We start from the raw sequence: 20,252 nt of genomic DNA on the forward strand, positions 1-20,252 counted from the left end.
CAGGGTCCTCCCCCCTCCCTCCGTTCCAGGGTCCCCCCTCCCTCCCTCCCACCCAGTTCCAGGGTCATCATTCCTCCCTTCCTCCCTCCCTTCAAGTTCCAGGCCCCCTCCCTCCAAATTTTAAAAGTCATCTATCTTACCTCATTGGGGTTAGGGCGGCAGCAGCGGTAAAAAGCATGCAGGCTCGGTGCTTAGTTCAGTTTTCCCTTCGCTCTCTCTGAGCTCTGGCCCCGCCCTTGCGGAAACACGAAATGAGGGCGGGACCAGAGCTGAGAGAGAGCGAAGGTTAAACTGAACTAAGCACCGAGCAGAGCCTGCATGCTTTTTACCGCTGCTGCCGCCTTAACCCCGACAAGGTAAAACAGATGACTTTTAAAATTTGGAGGGAGGGGGCCTGGAACTCAAAGGGAGGAGGAGGAGGGAGGGAGGGAGGGAGGGAGGGAATGAACTTCCGGTGGGTGCAATATTGGGGGTGCTTGAGCACCCAGCGCACCCACGGAGTCGGTGCCTATGTAAGGTACTACTTGGGAAAATCCCAGTGCGTCTGTGGGCTGAAGAGGATCCTAGTGTGGAGGGGAAGCCCATTATATACTGGAGTTAAAAGGCCAGTTCAAGAGACTACACTTGTATACACCCACAGGTCTACTTGCCACTGGGAAATCACAAATTCCAAAGAAATGTAAAAGTGAATAAAGGCAAAGCACAGACCCAGATGAAGAAACAGTAGGCTTGATATTCAAAGGATTTATGCTCCAAACTTTCACCCCTGTTTGCAGAACCATGCTAACGGCTGCCGGTGTAGTAATGTAGACGCAACCCGTTCACTTTGGAGAACTGTGACAAATTCTGGAACCTACTGGGTCGATAGTCAAAGTGCATATGTCAGAACCGGCCACTTTGGAGCAGGGGCGTAGCCAGACTTCGGCGGGAGGGGGGTCAAGAGCCCGAGGTGAGGGGGCACATTTTAGCCCTCCCCCAGTACTGCCGACCCCCCGCCGCCGCCACTGCCAACACCACCACCAACAACTTTGACCCCCCCTGCCGACGACCCTCTCGACCCCTCCCCCGCCCGCCGTCGCCTACCTTTGCTGGCGGGGGACCCCAACCCCTGCCTGCCGAAGTCTTCTTCCCTCGTTTTGTTTCTGAGTCTGACGTCCTGCAGGTACAAAGTGCAGCACGTCAGACTCACAGAAACAGAATGAAGCCTTGCGATCTGCAGGGCTTCGTTCTGTTTCTGTGAGTCTGACGTCAGGACGTCAGACTCAGAAACAAAACGAAGGAAGAAGACTTCGGCTGGCGGGGGTTGGGGTCCTCCGCCAGTAAAGGTAGCCGACGGCAATGGCGGGTTGACGGCGGGAGGGGGGGTTGAGAGGGTCGTCGGCAGGGGGGTCCAGGGCCAAATCAACAGGGGCCCAGGCCCCCGTGGCCCCGTAGTAGCTACGCCCCTGCTTTGGAGGCATTCTGGGGGTGGAGTCAGCACTTGGCCAGTTAAGTGCCGAAACCCTGACTTTAAAAATTGGCGGATAGCCGGTTATCCCGCATTTAACAGGCCAGGCACCGATCCTGAATATCAGGAGGCAAAGAAATATTTCTTCACCAAAATGGTTTAGATCAGGGGTTCCCAAACTATTCTCCAGTGAAGGTGAGGTAGGCAAAAACAGTAATAAAATTGAAGAATTCATCATGCTGAGGGACTCTTTTATAAAGCGTCGGTTTACTGCACGCTATCCTGGAACTACTGCTGGCCCAATGCGGGCGCCGGTGGTAGTTCCTGCGCACTGGAAAATATTTTAAATTTAATAGCGCGGTGCTAACCTGGCGGTAATCAGTCATCACCACAGGCTACCTGATTACCGCTGGGTTACCACAGGAGCCCTTATCGGGGTGGTGGCAAGTGTTCCCCCCGCATGGCCACATGGTAAGAGTACTCTTACCGCATGGTCATTTCTTTTTAGGGGGCTTTTTACCCGCTGCTTAGCAAAAGGACCCCTGAAGGAGGAGATTAACTGGGGTCTACAATACTGGAAGGCCAGGGGATAAAGTCACATTTTACACTTATTTTATGGCAAACCCTGTTACTCGTTACTTTACTACTTATATTAAGGTATTTAAATAACAATTACGTCAAAATAATTTATTTAAGGAAAATGTGAGATGTTTAAATATAATTGTGAACAGTGGCGTAGCCAAGGGTGGACCCAGGCCCACCTACTTTGGGCTCAGGCCCACCCAGTAGCAGCACACCTATGAAGTGTCTGGCAGGGATTCCCAAGCCCCACCAGCCAAAAATTCTTGTCCTTCCTGCATACCAGCCTTCCCTCTGATGTATTCCTGCCTATGCAGAAACAGGAAGTTGCATCAGCGGGAAGGCTGTGGAGCCAACATGAGCAGTGTGTATTATTTGCTGCTCACTGCCAGTGAAAATCTGCTATTTAAAAGGTATGGGGTGAGGGGGATGTTTGAGAGACTTCTCCTACTAGCCTACAAATGCACTCGATCTGCAGCCCCTCCTTACCTCTCTACCCTCATCTCCCCTTACGTTCCTACCCGTAACCTCCGCTCTCAAGACAAATCCCTCCTTTCAGTACCCTTCTCCACCACCGCCAACTCTAGGCTCCGCCCTTTCTGCCTCGCCTCACCCCATGCTTGGAACAAACTCCCTGAGCCCATACGCCAGGCCCCCTCCCTGCCCAAATCCCTACTCAAAGCCCATCTCTTCAATGTCGCCTTCGGCACCTAACCACTACACCTCTACTCAGGAAATCTAGACTGCCCCAACTTGACATTTCGTCCTTTAGATTGTAAGCTCCTTTGAGCAGGGACTGTCCTTCTTTGTTAATTTGTACAGCGCTGCGTAACCCTAGTAGCGCTTTAGAAGTGTTAAGTAGTAGTAGTAGTATATGGCATGCAGGCGAGAGACAGGGAGAGACCAAATCACTTGTGGGACAGGGCGGAGTTCTTCTGCCCACCCATCTTGGGCCCAGGCCCACCCAAAATTGGGTGTCTGGCTACACCCCTGATTGTGAATATTAAGAAGTGTTCAGGTCACACTTCAGTCATTACAGAAGTAACTGAACCATCATCGCACTGCCAGCGTTCTCAAAAGCACAATACATATATACATGTGCTATATTACAGCTCAGATCGAAATAAGATACATCGTATGAAATTCTGGGTAATTATGTCAAAACGAGAGGTGTTCACCCCTGAAGTTGAATCGTGTGGGAAAGTGCGGGGCACAAATGCAACAAATAATAATAATAGTACACAGATATCTATACAAATGTCTATATTACTAACATTCTTCCACTACTCACGATGTATCGTAAGCCACTTTGAGCCTGCAAAGAGGTGGGATAAGGTGGGATACAAATGCAACAAATAAATAAATTAATACACATGAGCAGAACACAGCAAACTAATGTTCATATACCGAATCTATTAATGTCACAGATCAACCACGTCCAAATTGCTGTGGCTTGCTTAGTTGTCAACCATTCATCCAATTAGTAGATGATTATTGCTAGCATTAGACCAGATAAGCTAAGCAGTGGCGTACCAAGGGGGGGGGCGGTGGGGGTGGTCCACCCCGGGTGCACGCCGCTGGGGGGGGGTGCCGCGGCGCGCGCCTGTTGCCCTGTCTCAGTCCGATTCCGGGGCAGACTCAGAGGGAGCAGTGAACACATGCGAATTGCGAAATCAGACTGAGACAGGGCAACAGGCGCGTGCCGCGGCACCCCCCCCAGCGGCGTGCACCCGGGGGGTGTCATTTCACTGGGGGGGGGGGAGAGGTGTCATTTCACTGGGGGGGGGGTCGCGCTGCACCTGGGGGGCGCATCGGCGATCCGCACCGGGTGTCAGCTAGGGTCGGAACGCCACTGAAGCTAAGTAGCAATTTTTACTCTATCCGGTTGTTGGTAGAAACTTATTGTGAATTAAAGTTTTAGAAATGTTCGTCTACTTAGCAACTGTGAATAGGAGGTTTTTACAGACCAATGATGACTTATTTGACCAGTCACACATGCAGGAAGCTATAAGCTCAGAGTTGTGGCTTGAGGTCTTTTCCTCCTAACTTTTGAGAATTAGGCATTTTTGAGAAACAAGAGAATTTGCTCTGTGAGCATTTGCACAAGCTTTATGGTTTAACACTTTACTTGCCCTGCTATAGTAATATTATACGAAGGAAAATAGGTGCCTAGTTTTCTTTACAGAATTATGCTCTTAAAGTTTATTTTGTATAGTGTTTTACAATGAAAGTTTTTTGTTTTTTACAAAATTTCTATTTTAGAATGTCAACGTAACATTCAAGCTTACAACTAAGAAATCAGAAAAAGACAGATACAGAAAGTCCAATTAATAGAGGAAAAAAATTCATTCATTAGTCCACAATATTGCTGGGGTCAAGCAGGAAATATAAATATAGAAAAAGAAATAAAGCCCCCAAAACAAGGCGGAGAAATCCTATACACTGACAGCCAGATTACGTGCTAACCAAAGGGAACTACCCTCACAGCTGGACCACCCTCCCGATCCACCAAAAATTCCAACAGTGGCTTAGGTTCAAGAAATAAATCACCACCATTAAATGTTTACGTGACATATAACAGGAAAGTTTAATAAATATGATGCCCCCATCGCCAACACCCCTGGGCAAAATCCCAAGTCCGTATGGCATCGTGGGGGTATAGAAGGTTTTTGCTTTCTATTTGACTCCTGTCTTCCTGTTTCTTGTGCCATCTTCTAAATGTCCTCCTCTCACTGTCCCATAACAATGAACCCTCCCTGCTGTGCTGTCAAAAGAAAGGAAACCCAGTTTCATTTCATCCATCACACCCCTGCTAGCCTCCTTCCCCCGACATAATGAGAACCAAAAAATGTGCAAACTCTGGCTTTCTGACCCGCAAAATAATTGTGTGATGCCTCCTCCTCCTCCTGTCCAATACTTGAGATCTCTTAGGGGAAGAGGGTCCTGGGGAGTGGGTGATGTGAAAACTGCCAGCATCATTCTTCTCTCTTAATGGGTATCGGAGAGAGAATGTAGACCCCAGCCTTTTCTTCAGTTCCAGGACTCTGTAACCCACAAGAAGTGTCTTGTCAGGTGTGATGAATCTGAGAGGGGGGTGGAGAAGGGTGTCTGCAGTGTTGTGATAAGAACCTGAATGAAGGCCAAAAGTCACTTCCTTTTGTTTCATTCACGCTACGGTAGAGGGGCTATTTATAACCCTGAAGACATTTACAATATATTTTTGGTTTAAGAGTTCCATATTTATTTATTTATTTTGTTACATTTGTACCCTGCGCTTTCCCACTCATGGCAGGCTCAATGCGGCTTACGTGGGGCAATGGAGGGTTAAGTGACTTGCCCAGAGTCACAAGGAGCTGCCTGTGCCTGAAGTGGGAATTGAACTCAGTTCCTCAGGACCAAAGTCCACCACCCTAACCACTAGGCAACTCCTCCACTGTTGCTACTATTTGAGATTCTACATGGAATGTTGCTATTCCACTAGAAGTCAGCCCTTGCAGATCACCAATGTGGCTGCGCAGGCTTCTGCTTCTGTGAGTCTGACGTCCTGCATGTACGTGCAGGACGTCAGACTCACAGAAACAGAAGCCTGCGCAGCCTTCTACATGGAATATTGCTAGTGGAATAGCAACATTCCATGTAGAATCTCCAATAGTAGCAACATTCCATGTAGAATCTCCAATAGTATCTATTTTATTTTTGTTATATTTGTACCCTGCGCTTTCCCACTCATGGCAGGCTCAATGCGGCTTACATGGGGCAAGGAGCTGCCTGTGCTGGGAATCAAACTCAGTTCCTCAGTTCCCCAGGACCAAAGTCCACCACCCTAACCACTAGGCCACTCCTCCACTCCATATTGGCCCACAGGGCTTTCTTTGTTTTTGAAAAACAGAAGCAGAGCTTGTGTTTGTCAAATGCTGAAAGAAGACTAGACACCCCATAAAACCAAGGCTGAAGGACTCCTTGAACTCTTCCTGAATTTAATTCCAAAGACTTAGAATGGCATTTTCGACACAAGTCTAAATCAGATTTTTGGACGTTTTGCGAAAAACGTCCAAAAATCCATTAGTGAACACGGTCATGTTCAAACCAGGAAAACGTCCAATGTTTGGTTTCTAAAATGGCCGTCTGTTAGACGTTTTTGTGCTCAATGAGTCTATCTTTTAGGACCATTTTTGAAAAAAAAAATGCAAGGGAAAAATGCAGAAAAACAAGTCATTGGGATGTATTTGGGGGATGGGGGGAGGGGAGCATTCTTAGTAAACTGGCCACACAAACATCCTAGCAGAGAAGTGGGACACCCTAGGGGGCGCTTGCAGTGGACTTCACATAAAAGGTCCCAGGTACACATCTCACCATTTCCCCCTTATATTGTATAATGAGCCCTCCAAAACCCACCAAAACCTACTGTACATCACTACAAGAGCCCTTATGCTTGCAGGTGTCACCTATATAGTAACATAGTAAATGACGGCAGATAAAGACCTGTACAGTCCATCCAGTCTGCCCAACAAGATAAACTCATTTTACTTGATATGCTATACTTTATATATATATACCCCAGTTTGATTTCTCCTTGCCATTCTCAGGGCACAGACCGTAGAAGTCTGCCCAGCACTGTTCTTGTACTAAAAGTTCTGAAGCTATCGTCGAAGCCCCTTAAAATTTACACTCCATCCCATCCCTATCTATTCAGTTATGATCAAGGCATAGACCATAGAAGTCTGCCCAGCACTGGTTTTGCTTCCCAATTACCGGCGTTGCCACCCAATCTCCACTAAGATTCCATGGATCCATTCCTTCTATACTGGATTCCTTTGTGTTTATCCCACGCATGTTTGAATTCCATTACCGTTTTCATCTCCACCACCTCCCGCGGGAGGGCATTCCACATATCCACCACCCTATGTAGGTGCAGTAGGCTTTTGGTATGTTTTGGAGGGTTCACATGTTCCACCTCAAGTGTACCTATTAGAATGGGGTATGGACCTGGGTCCCCTTTTCAACAGTCCACTAGGCTGGTCCTGGAACCTGCTTGCTGCTCTAATAGGAATGGCCATTATATCTGAAGCCGTCCTAGAGACTGGTATGTACTGTCACTGTCATATCTTAGGGGGCTGAGAGGGGGGTCAGTGACCACTGGGGGAGTAAGGGTGGTTATGCCTTAACCCCTCCAGTGGTCATTTAGGGCCCATTTCGGTCACTTAATCATGATTGAAACAGGTCTAGCCAAAAACGTTTAATTTTGGCCCTAGACGTTTTAATTTTGTTCCATTATTGCAGAAAAATGTCTGTCTTTTGGTACCGCCCATGTCCTGCCCAAAACATGCCTTCTTGAAATATGGGCAAAATTTAGAGCACAATGTTTAATATCAGGGAGTTGAAAATTGCAACTTCTGCCACCTAATGACATTTTTTTGCACATTAAAAAAAATGAGCCCCTTAACAGTCTCGGACCTCAATGCTCAGAACTCTGGCGCCAAAGCGAACAGCACCCACCCCATAGCGTGGGAACAGTGCAAAAACTTAGCCCCACAATACTCAACGCTAATGACATGCAAATCATATGTGTGCTGTGAGCCCGAAAGTAAGGCGAGGAACGTGCCTGGCGTATGCGCACAGGAGTTTCACAGAAAACCCTGAAGTGAAGTGCACGTTGGCGCCATTCTACACCTTTAAATATAAGCTTTTCAATTTTTTATTTTGACTTGAAAGACTTGCATTTAAGCAACAAAAAGCGGGGAGGAAAATCCTCGCGCAAATCAAAGACATTGGAAGCGAAAAAGCGAGGAGACAAGTGTGGAGGAAATCCAAGAAACTTTATTGATAATCAAATAACGACCCGACACGCCCGTGTTTCGGCATCAAAGCCTGCATCAGGGGTCAAACAAATCTTCGGTTGTCACTTGATTAAAAACCAAAAGAAAATGTATTTGGGGGACTTCCCTCAAACTCAGGAATGAAGAAGTCAACTATGGAGTGCCTCGACGGCAATGCACAGAAATGACATCAAATGACCCCTGATGCAGGCTTTGATGCCGAAACACGGCCGTGTCGGGTCGTTATTTGATAAAGTTTTTTGGATTTCCTCCACACTTGTCCTCGCTTTTTCGCTTCCATAGACTTGCATTTAAGTGCAGAAAACAGGTGCCAATGTGTACTTTCGCTTTCGGATTTGCTCGGACTCGCGCACATTTGTTTCTCAGGACCAGCGCTGAGAGTTTGCATAGACTTCCTTTTGTTTTCAAAACACATCAAAACTGGCAGATTTTAAACAGAAAATCATAAGAGATCCTCTCTTCAATTCTCCCAACACCAGCTCTGAGCTGGCAGTGTTACGAGTAGGGTTTGCTTGGGTGCTGTTCAGCCAGCACTGGGAGGGAATAGCAAATAGTAACATAGTAACATAGTAGATGACGGCAGAAAAAGACCATATAAGTCTGCCCAGCACTATCCCCGCCTCCCAACTACCAGCCCCGCCTCCCACCACCGGCTCTGGCACAGAACTTTTAATTCTGCCCAGCATTTTCCCCGCCTCCCAACCACCAGCCCCGACACAGACCGTATAAGTCTGCTCAGCACTATCCCCGCCTCCCAACCATTAGCCCCACCTCCCACCACTGGCTCTGGCACAGACCGTACAAGTCTGCCCAGCACTATTCCCGCCTCCCAACCACCAGTCTCGCCTCCCACCACCGGCTCTGGCACAGACCATATAAGTCTGCCCAGCACTATCCCCGCCTCCCATCACCGGCTCTGCCACCCAATCTCGGCTAAGCTCCTGAGGATCCATTCCTTCTGAACAGGATTCCTTTATGTTTATCCCACGCATGTTTGAATTCCATTACCGTTTTCCTCTCCACCACCTCCTGCGGGAGGGCATTCCAAGCATCCACCACTCTCTCCGTGAAAAAATACTTCCTGACATTTTTCTTGAGTCTGCCCCCCTTCAATCTCATCTCATGCCCTCTAGTTCTACCGCCTTCCCATCTCCTCATTAACATCTGTTTGAGTACATTTAAATGCAATTTGCGGTCATCTTTGGCACGCTAGGGTTGCCAACTAGATCCAGATTCACCTGGTAGGGTTGATCTAGTACTGGGCTTACCCCATTGCATGCAGGGAATTGCGGTTCATTCTTCCCCCCCCCCCCCCCCCCCCGTTGGATTCCATAAGCAATGCAGGTCTACAAGTCCCTGCAGGCATTGGGGTAAGCCCAGTCGGGTGAATCTGGATCTAGTTGGCAACCCTAGCGCACACTGTTTCCTGCGCAGAATAACCCTGCCTCTAATCCAGCGCTAATCGGCTCTAACACTGGCGTTACGTTCTGAGCATCGGGGCTTGGGATTCTGTGGCTCTGGTTTTCTCAGTACAGTCTGCAGATGAGATATCCTTGAAATGGAACACCGGACAAAAGCAGTCAAAAAAACCAGGATGTTTTTCGGCCTGCCCTGGTTCATTGATGGCTTTTGCTTTTTTATTTGTTACGTTTGTACCCCATATTTTCCCACCTATTTGCAGGCTCAGTGTGGCTTACATAGTACCGTGAGGCGTTAGTCGCCTTTAATGATAAAACAGATACCAAGTGATGTTATTATTAAAGAGGTTTACGTTAGGAGAATCGTAGAGAAGAAGAGATATAGTGTTCGTTATGGACTTTGGCTTCGTTGTGTTGCTGGATTCAAGCACTTAAGTTGGGTCAGTAGGGTATGCCTTTTCGAACAGGATGGTCTTGAGTGATTTTCGGAAGCTAAGGTGGTCATGGATTGTTTTCACAGCTTTTGGGAGGCCATTCCATAGTTGTGCGCTTATGTAGGAGAAGCCGGCTGCGTAAGTTGTTTTGTATTTCAGTCCTTTGCAATTTGGGTAGTGTAGGTTTAGGTTGTTTTGGCATTCGGTGCTCAGGACTAGGGTGGCACTAGACTCTTTCAACCATGAGATAGCAGGGTCAAACCATGGTAGACCTAAGATATAAACTCTTATCTTCTTCCATGTATGAACATTCCTGGGGATCCACAGGCTGCAGCAGATCAGAGGCAGCGTGAAAACGGAGCGAGTGAACAGTGTTTTACTTTACTGAAGCAAACTCTCCCAAAGGAATTCTTTTTAGATACTGGAACATGCGGGATTTGGAAGTACGACATCATCAGATATTGTACATCTTGGTTATTTTTATTTATGCAATAAGTCACAAATATAGTACTTTTGTAACCACCATTTAAATGTGTATATCACATGCACATCTAAATCCTGATTTCAGAAAGCTGAGATATACGTGTCCAAATCACAAATACATGTAACTTGCAGAGAAGGGCAACGAAAATGATAAAGGGGATGGGACGACTTCCCTATGAGGAAAGGCTGAAGCGTCTAGGGCTCTTCAGCTTGGAGAATAGGCGGCTGAGGGGAGATATGATAGAGGTCTATAAAATAATGAGTGGAGTTGAATGGGTAGTCGTGAAGCGTTTGTTTACTCTTTCCAAAAATACTAGGACTAAGGGGCATGCGATGAAGCTACAAAGTAGTAAATTTAATACGAATCGGAGAAAATGTTTCTTCACTCAACGTGTAATTCAACTCTGGAATTCGTTGCCAGAGAATGTGGTAAATGCGGTTAGCTTAGCGGGGTTTAAAAAAGGTCTGGACCTAAAGGAAAAGTCCATAGACCATTATTAAAATGGACTTGGGGAAAATCCACTGCTTATTTCTAGAATAAGCAGCATAAAATGTATTGTACTGTTTTGGGATCTTGCCAGGTACTTGTGACCTGGATTGGCCACTGTTGGAAATAAGATGCTGGGCTTGGACCTTTGGTCTGTCCCAGTGTGGTAATACTTATGCACATGGTCTGGGTGTATTTTGGGCAGTGGGGAATGCGTGCTTATTTCCAGCGACCTCGACATCGGGAGTTACCCTGACACAAAGGTTCTCCTTTTGCGCAGTGGTCCACTGGAGGGATTTGGCGTGGTCTCCCTCTTAACCCCCTCAGTGGTTTTTGCCTCCTCCCCGGAAAGAAGCGACTTTGTAAAAGTGCCCTTCACATACAAAATTAGCACAAAACATCTGGAAACACACAAAACCACTATTTGTTGTGCAAAGAGCACTTTTGAGAAGGCAGCCCATGCAACAGGCGATCTGACCTGGGAACTGGACTGGAGTATCCCTGTTGTCTGATCTGTCAGCAAGGCTGCTAACTCCAGGCCACGAATGATGTGTACAGCCACATCTGGGTTTCTTAATCTCACTTTCAGCTAAACAGGAGAAAACCCCAGATGAGAGGAAAAAATAACATGAATGAATCCGGGGGGGTCACTTGAGGCAGACTACAGTTAGCAGCTGTGTGCCAAAGGGAAAAATCTGTGTGAAATTGTGGAGGCTCTGTTTTATTTTCTCGGTGTGACAGCTGTGCCAATTTAGAGATAATCAGATACTTTTCCAGCTCCCCCGACACAGGGAATTAAAAAAAAAAAACAGGTTCTAAGTAATGAAGAAACAATGTCAGGTCAAATGACGATGTCAAAGAACCTCCGTCTTCCTTCTTTCCCCAGGAAGCTTTGCCTTCATGTCAGGCTCCAGTGGCCTCTATTGGTTATTAATCCTTCCTACCTTGGCCACATGCCATTTCTCTACACCTTTACACAGTCTCTCTGAGGCAAGTTAGATTGATTCAGATCTATTAATAGTGGAGGAGGAAGCCGAGAATAATAACTTCGGAAACTGTGTGAGCACGCCCTGTCCAGCCTGGGCGGTAGGGAACCTTCTGTTCAAAATGGTGGAAGAGAACTCAAAGCCTGCTCCTGAGGAGAAGCTGAGGAAATAGTTTAGGATGATCCCAGATGCTGAGGAAAGCGAGTCACAAGCGCCTTAAAGCCGCAAAACGTTTCCTCGGGATGCTGCAGATATATAGAGTATCCCTAACATCCGATTGTGTTCACTGCTCCCAATCTTCAGTTCTTTGCACAAGATTTTAAAGCACCCCTGGTCAACCTGTATGTTTTAGGGCTGCGCATTCATTAACCTGCATTCAGTTTCTTATTTATTTATGGCATTTATATCCCACAATATTCCCGCCCACGGGCAGGCTCAATGTGGCGTACAATAGTTTATTAAGCAAACAATAATTCAGAATACAGTATTCAAAGTCGTAGGAAGGAAAGAGAAATAACTGGGGAGGGAAAGGGAGAGAGGAGAAGGTGACAACTGGTCGCTAAGAGAGCCGTGGTTCAGAAGGATGTGGCACCAGGCGGGCTCACGGCGTATGCTCTACCAAAAAGGAAGGTCTTGAGTCGCTTCTTGAAGGTCGGGTGATCAGGAGTGAATTTGACCACTTGAGGCAGGCCCGTTCCACAATTGAGTGCTGAGATAAGAGAAAGAGGAAGCGTAGACGGTCTTATATTTGAGGCCACTAAAAGCTGGGTAGTCGAGATTGAGGTACGACCGAGCTGACTTGCGGGAGTTCCTGGGCGGCAAGTTAATGAGAGTGTCCATATAAGCAGTGTCTTAATGCGCAAATATAAAATTAAACTGAATAAGGATAAAGCCAAATCCCTAATCCTAACCAATTCTGCCCACCCGATGACTAATGAAAACTCCACTATTGATCATGGCCCCAATATTCAGACCGCTGTAGGTAGCTAGGCTGTCTCCCGTTGGTCCACGCTGAACCCGGATATTCAATGCCTGACTGTTTCCGGTGACCGGCATTGATTATCTAGGGTTTTTTTGGGGGGGACGGTTCAAAGACAACTGGCTATGTCGATATTCAGACATAGTTGGTTATCTTTAAACTGGCCAAAGATGACCGCCTAACCCGGTTTAAAAATAGACGGATAGCTGGTTATATCACATGATATATAACCGGTTATCCACCAGCCATTAACCGTGGATATTCAGCGGAGGATAGCCGGTTATTCCCTGCTGAATATGGGTGGACAGCCGGTTAAGCGCTACTGAACCGATCAGCATCCATTCTGACCAGTTAAATAGCGCTAATTATCGGGCGCAATGTGTCCTACCCTTTTTCTACCACCATGAAAATCTTGTGAAAAAACTATCGATCACCTTGAGCTACTACTGAAAAAGGTGCAAGCAAAATCTAAATAAATATTAAGAGATCACAGTAAAGGATATGTAACTTTTCTCTGTACATAAGTAATGCCACACTGGGAAAAGACCAAAGGTCCATCAAGCCCAGCATCCTGTCCACGACAGCGGCCAATCCAGGCCAAGGGCACCTGGTGAGCTTCCCAAACATACAAACATTCTATACATGTTATTCCTGGAATTGTGGATTTTTCCCAAGTCCATTTAGTAGCGGTTTATGGACTTGTTCTTTAGGAAACCGTCTAACCCCTTTTAAAACTCTGTTAAGCTAACCGCCTTCACCACATTCTCCGGCAACGAATTCCAGAGTTTAATTACGCGTTGGGTGAAGAAAAACGTTCTCCGATTTGTTTTAAATTTACTACACTGTAGTTTCATCGCATGCCCCCTAGTCCTAGTATTTTTGGAAAGCGTGAACAGACGCTTCACATCCACGTTATGTTTTATTATCAGTGTGAGTAATTGACGCAGGGAGGTTTGCTAAGGCATGCCACCTAGGTTGAATGAAATCAAAAAGAAGGAAAGAGCTTGAATCTTTCTGGACTTAGAATGTCCAACTGTCCATCCATCCATCCATCTTTATTCCTTCCTTCCTAAAACAGGGACTGTTACCGCTCCTAAAATGCATTTGCATTTTCAAGCTGGTTTTCACCAGCCCGTATCCATCAACCTGTTTTGAGAAAAAAAAATTATGAAGAAATAAAAATGCCGAGGTGGCCTGGTGTCTAACAAAACCCAACAAGTACAACTAGCATCGCCTCTCCATGTGAACTGGGGTGATAAGAGAAATACAATCCAGGACGTAAAGAATGCCTGGTGTTATCTTTGGTCCTTTGCTAACAGTCCAGTCTTATCGGAGTCCACCTGGTGTTTGAGTGAAACTGAGCAGGAAACCATGAGTCAGGTGCCTGTCATTTGCACCTGACTGTAGTGTTAAGCCTGACAGGTTTTACCAGGTTGATTTCTTTCCTTGAAACACAGGACAGATTAGCGATGCTACAAATCACAGGTCAAGATGTGGTTTTTTTTGCTCACAAGACCAACTTCATCTCTGTCAGAGCTCCAAGACAGAAAAACTCGCTTTGATTAAAATACACACGGACAAGTAATATAGCTCTTTGTTTACCTCCCACAAGATGGAATAAAGCTTTTCTATACATTTGACGTCGGTTGTTAGAGCCCTTCATTAATTAAGCACGAGGATGTGGAAAAGAGTGCGTCTTGTATTTACAACATAATTCTGAAGGATGAATAAATTGACACCCCCCCCCCCCCCTCACTGCTGGCTCTAGCACTTATGGAAGATCTGGGAATGGCATGCTCCACGCAGGGGCGTAGCCACGGGTGGGCCTGGACGAGCCCAGACCCTGCCACTTTTGCCCCAGGCCTGCCCAGCCTCTTCTGCCCGCTCTCCCCGTCCGCGTGGTCTGCTCACTTTTACTGCCCTGAAGCGCCGTTCTCCCTCCAGCAGCACCGGAGATTCTCATAGCCAGCCTTCTGCCAGCGCGCGTCGTCGGGGCCTCTTCTCAGGCACGTCCCGCCTACTCTGCAACTTCCTGCGTCCCACCTTTGCAGAAAACAGGAAGTTGTAGAGTAGGCAGGACGCGCCTGAGAAGAGGCTCCGACGACGCGCGCTGGCAGAAGGCTGGCTATGGGAATCGCCGGTGCTGGAGGGAGAACGGCGCTTCAGGTCAGTAAAAGTGACCAGAATGCGAGGCCTGTGCCCACCCAGTCCACCTCCAGGCCCATCTAAAAATTAAACCCTGGCTACGCTACTGGCTCCATGACTGGGGGAGGGGGGGGGGGGGGAGACGCCACAATACCTTTGGAGCATTGTGGTTGGTGGTATCCTCCATGGCAAGAGGGAAGACCTCCCGTCAGAATACTATGGTTCACAGTGTTCTTTTGAAGTGTGGTGATGCCCCTGAAGTACAGACATTTAAAGGGGCATTTTCGAAAGAAACGTCTAAATCAGAATTTGGATGTTTTACAAAGACGTCCAAATTCCGAACAGGAAAGCAGATCATTTTCAAAAAAGATGAACGTCTATCTTTCTATTTTTTGTGTTCAAAAATACTATGGATGTCGTGTGATTTAGACGTCTTTGTGATTTGGACATCCTTTTTTTTTTTTTTGGTCCATTTTCAAAGAAAAGACGTCCAAAACAGAGGAGGAGTGGCTTAATGGTTAGTGCAGCAGGCTTTGATCCTGGCAACATGAGTTTTTTCAGCTGGCAGCCCCTCCCCCCCCCAGCTACACTAATAATGCACCCAGCTGCTGGGGAGGGGGCTGATGCAAAAGTAGAGGGGCCCTGACAACTACTACTTAACATTTCTAGAGCGCTACTAGGGTTAACGCAGCGGTGTACAGTTTAACAAAAAAGGCCAGTCCCTGCTCGAAGGAGCTTGACCCATAGTGACGCCCCTGATGTTCAGCCTGTAGGTCAGGGGCGTAGCCAGACGCCCAATTTTGGGTGGGCCTGGGTCCAAGATGGGTGGGCAGGAGAACCCCGCCTCATCTCACAGATGATGTGGTCTCTCCTTCTCTCACCTGCATGCCATATGGTCTCTCAAATATCCGCCCTCTCCCGCATACCTTTTAAACAGCAGATTTTCACTAGCAACGGGCAGCAACAGTGCTGATGTTGGCTCCATACCCTTCCCTCTGATGCAACTTCCTGTTTCCGCCTAGGCAAGAATACATCAGAGCGAAGGCTATGGGGCCGGTGTGAGCAGTATGCATCAGTCACTGCTCACTTCAGGCGAAGATCTGCTATTTACAAGGTATGCAGGAGGGACAGTTGTTGGGAGTTTTCGGCTTGTGGGGCTTGGGGATCCCTGCCAGCCACATTATAGCTATGCTGGTACTGGGTGGGCCTGGGCCCACCCAAGCCCACCCTTGGCTACGCCACTGCTGTAGGTGCATAGATCTATCTGTCTCGAATGGAGGTATTTCCAGGCATAGGATTGGGGAGGGTTAGAATATGCATCAGTGCATGTAAGATCACCTGGCAGATTTATGTATAATAAATAGCAGGTGTACAGGTGGGTCAGGCGTGCACTTTCCGTGAGATATTTTTCTGATGGAACATGTGCACACTGACCCTTAGAAACTGTTGCAACTTACGCACATACCAGCCAGTGGCAGCCATACAAATTAGGGTCTTTTCCTAAAACTACCCTCCCTGTCTTTTGTCATCCGCTGCAGAAGAGATGTGACCATTCAGCATTGCCCGTGTTTCAGCAGTACCAGGACTGCAAATGTTTCGAGCTAAGAAATTGATAGTCTCACTTTCCATCACCCTTAAGCAGTTGTCCCATGGGTCCTCTAGCATTGTGTAGAATTCATTGCCATCCACAATAAGCTGCTTGAGAAGTAATCAAGATCTCGCATTGTGGTGTACATCTGTGAGCAGCAAGTTTCCTGTTGCTGTATGTAACTGGGCTGTTCACTTCCTGTTAATGGTTATGTGCATTGCCCATTACTCATTCTGGTCCTTCTGAACTCAGTTTATGCATGTTTTCTAAGTGAAGACGTTGGACCCTTGAAGATTTGAAGGGCGGCTTCCTGAGCACATCTGAATTTGGCAGGGTTAGACTTCAACAGTCAGGTGATGAGATGAGCTAGGGAAACATGTGGTGTCTCTAGACAGAAATATTTGGGGTGGCACCAGGGGGGCAAGCTCGGCAGGGGCGGCCTGACCATTAGGTAGGGTTACCATATGTCCGGTTTTACCCGCACATGTCCTCTTTTTGAGAACATGGCCGGGCAACCAGGTGGGTTTTGCCAGCCTGCCCGTTTGTCCGGATTTCCCAGCCACATAGCCCTCCACCCCCCCCCCCCAAGCCATACAGATCTCCGCTCCCCCGGCCACACAGGTCTTCACTCCCTCCCCCGGCCAGACAGGTCCCCACCTCCCCCAGCCACAAAGGTCTCTCCACCATCACCTCCCTCAGTCACAGAAGTCTCCATCCCCCCAGTCACCGAGTTCTCTACTGCCCCCCCACCACACATTTTCTTATACTCATTCTACTGTAAACCACTTAGGATTTTGTAGAGCTCAATCTTATTCCCCCTCCCCCCTCCAGCCATCAACTTATGATCACCTAAACTTCCAGAAATCATTAAAAACTAACCTGTTCAAAAAGGCATACCCTACCGACCCAACTTAAGTGCCTGTACCCTGCAACACAACGAAACCAAAGCTCGTAATGGACATATAATAACTCATCCTCTCTACGATTCCCTAATGTGTCTGTACACACGAACCTTATTCTACCACAACATTACTGTATTTGTTCATATCGGAATTGGCGAACGCCTTTACGGTACTATGTAAGGCACATTGAGCCTGCAAATAGGTGGGAAAATATGGGATACCAATGTAACAAATAAATCTCTTTTCCAAGCTGAAGAGCCCTAACCTCTGTAGCCTTTCCTCATATGAGGAGGAGTTCCATCCCCTTTATCATTTTGGTCGCTCTTTGAACTTTTTCTAATTCCATTATATCTTTATTTGAGATACAGCCACCAGAATTGAACACAATACTCAAGGCAAGGAAGCACCATGGAGCAATACAGAGGTATTATAGTATTCTCAGTCTTATTTAACATCCCTTTCCTAATTCATCCTGATTGCTTTCTTGGCTGCCAGCACACACTGGGCAGAAGATTTCAGTGTGTTGTCTACAACACCACCCAGATCTTTGCTTTTCTGAGGATGTTGAATGTCTTTGTCCTGTTCTATTTTATGCTGTCTTTTAACTGTTTCCAGCGGTGTACCTAGCTTATATGACACCTGGGGCGCAGCACACACCCTCCGGCAGTTTGTGCACCCTCTCCTCCAGGCAGTGCACACCCCCTCCGCCAAGCAAGGGGGTGTGTAGAGCAGGCATGCTGCTGTTGGCTCTGCCGCTCCCCCGCCTCCCTCTGATGTCAACTTCCTGTTCTGGGGCAGGGGGCTGGCAGAGCCAACAACAGCATGCCTGCTCTACACACCTCCTTGGTGCTGGCTCCTGGGGCAGACCTCTCCCCACCACCCCACCCTAAGTACACTAGAGACTGTTTCTTGAGTTCGATTCCCACTGCAGCTCCTTGTGACTCTGGGCAAGTCAGTTAACCCTCCATTGCCCATGGTACAAAATAAGTACCTGAATATATGTAAACCGCTTTGAATGCAGTTGCAAAAACCTCAGAAAGGCGGTATATCAAGTCCCATTTCCCTTTCCCCCTTTCTCTTATGACATCACAATATCAGAAGTGAGCCAAGTATCAGGAATCAAGCCATTGTGATATCACTGATGAGGTTGGCTCTTATTGGTGGAATGAGTGGAGGAGTAGCCTAGTGGTTAGTGCAGTGGACTTTGATCCTGGGGAACTGAGTTCGATTCCCACTGCAGCTCCTTGTGACTCTGGGCAAGTCACTTAACCCTCCATTGCCCCTGGTACAAAATAAGTACCTGAATGTAGTTGCAAAAACCACAGAAAGGCGGTATATCAAGTCCCATTTCCCTTTCCTTTCATGTTGTGCTGGTTGTCTTCTACTTGTCTGTCCTTGAAAAAGTGGGCTACACATATCAAATGAAACTAAATTGCAACCAGGATGGGATCTGATGTCATGGACCTTCATCTCTGCTACCCAGGGGTATCTCTTCCCCACTCCCTCAGTGACCATCCAGGGCCAGAGGCTGTATAGCCTGGCTCCTGTCAGAACCTTACAGCCCAGGACCCTGATTCTGACCTGTAGGTATTACCAAGGCTTTTTCTGAGGGCATACTTAGGGGCACTGAGTACCGGCACCTTTTCCATTGTCTGCTAAAATTGACCCATGGACCCCAAGTTTTAAAATGAAAGTGCTCAGGCTCTACACACCAATTCTGCCCTGTCATAGGATCTGTGACTGGTTACAGGGGACCTGGCTATTGTGGGGTGGGTCCCTCAGTGATCACCCCAACCCTGAAGGGTGGCCTAGCATTTGAGTATCGACACCTTTTTTGCTAGAAAAAATGCATTGGGTATCACTCCCATATATTAACCACATCTCATCCTCCTCCCCCCCCCATCCCAGGGACTACCTCAGGAGCTTAGCCGAGATTGGGTGGCAGAGCCGGTGGTGGGAGGCGGGGCTGGTGGTTGGGAGGCGGGGATAGTGCTGGGCAGACTTATATGGTCTGTGCCAGAGCCGGTGGTGGGAGGTGGGAGTGGTGGTTGGGAGGCAGGGATAGTGCTGGGCAGACTTATACGGTCTGTGCCAGAGCCGGTGGTGGGAGGCGGGACTAGTGGTTGGGAGGCGGGGATAATGCTGGGCAGAATTATACGGTCTGTGCCAGAGCCGGTGGTTGGGAGGCGGGGCTGGTGGTTGGGAGGTGGGGATAGTGCTGGGCAGACTTATACGGTCTGTGCCAGAGCCGGTGGTGGGAGGCGGGGCTGGTGGTTGGGAGGCGGGGATAGTGCTGGGCAGACTTATACGGTCTGTGCCAGAGCCGGTGGTTGGGAGGCGGGGCTGGTGGTTGGGAGGTGGGGATAGTGCTGGGCAGACTTATACGGTCTGTGCCAGAGCCGGTGGTGGGAGGCGGGGATAGTGCTGGGCAGACTTATACGGTCTGTGCCAGAGCCGGTGGTGGGAGGCGGGGATAGTGCTGGGCAGACTTATACGGTCTGTGCCAGAACCGGTGGTGGGAGGCGGGGCTGGTGGTTGGGAGGCGGGGATAGTGCTGGGCAGACTTATACGGTCTGTGCCAGAGCCAGTGGTGGGAGGCGGGGCTGGTGGTCGGGAGGCGGGGCTAGTGCTGGGCAGACTTATACGGTCTGTGCCAGAACCGGTGGTGGGAGGCGGGGCTGGTGGTTGGGAGGCGGGGCTAGTGCTGGGCAGACTTATACAGTCTGTGCCAGAACCGGTGGTGGGAGGCGGGGCTGGTGGTTGGGAGGCGGGGATAGTGCTGGGCAGACTTATACGGTCTGTGCCAGAGCCAGTGGTGGGAGGCGGGGCTGGTGGTCGGGAGGCGGGGCTAGTGCTGGGCAGACTTACACGGTCTGTGCCCTGAAAAGGACAGATACAAATCAAGGTAGGGTATACACAAAAAGTAGCACATATGAGTTTATCTTGTTGGGCAGACTGGATGGACCA

General features: G+C 48.2%; 1 protein-coding gene across 2 annotated transcripts in view; it reads right to left on the reverse strand.

Annotated features, from left to right (window-relative positions):
* The window catches only part of PODXL (podocalyxin like), an 88,786-nt gene that overhangs the window by 35,084 nt on the left and 33,450 nt on the right, over window positions 1–20,252 (reverse strand). The gene's annotated exons all lie outside the window — the stretch shown is intronic.

Source organism: Microcaecilia unicolor, chromosome 10 (genome assembly GCF_901765095.1).
Source record: "Microcaecilia unicolor chromosome 10, aMicUni1.1, whole genome shotgun sequence".
Lineage (NCBI taxonomy): Eukaryota > Metazoa > Chordata > Amphibia > Gymnophiona > Siphonopidae > Microcaecilia > Microcaecilia unicolor.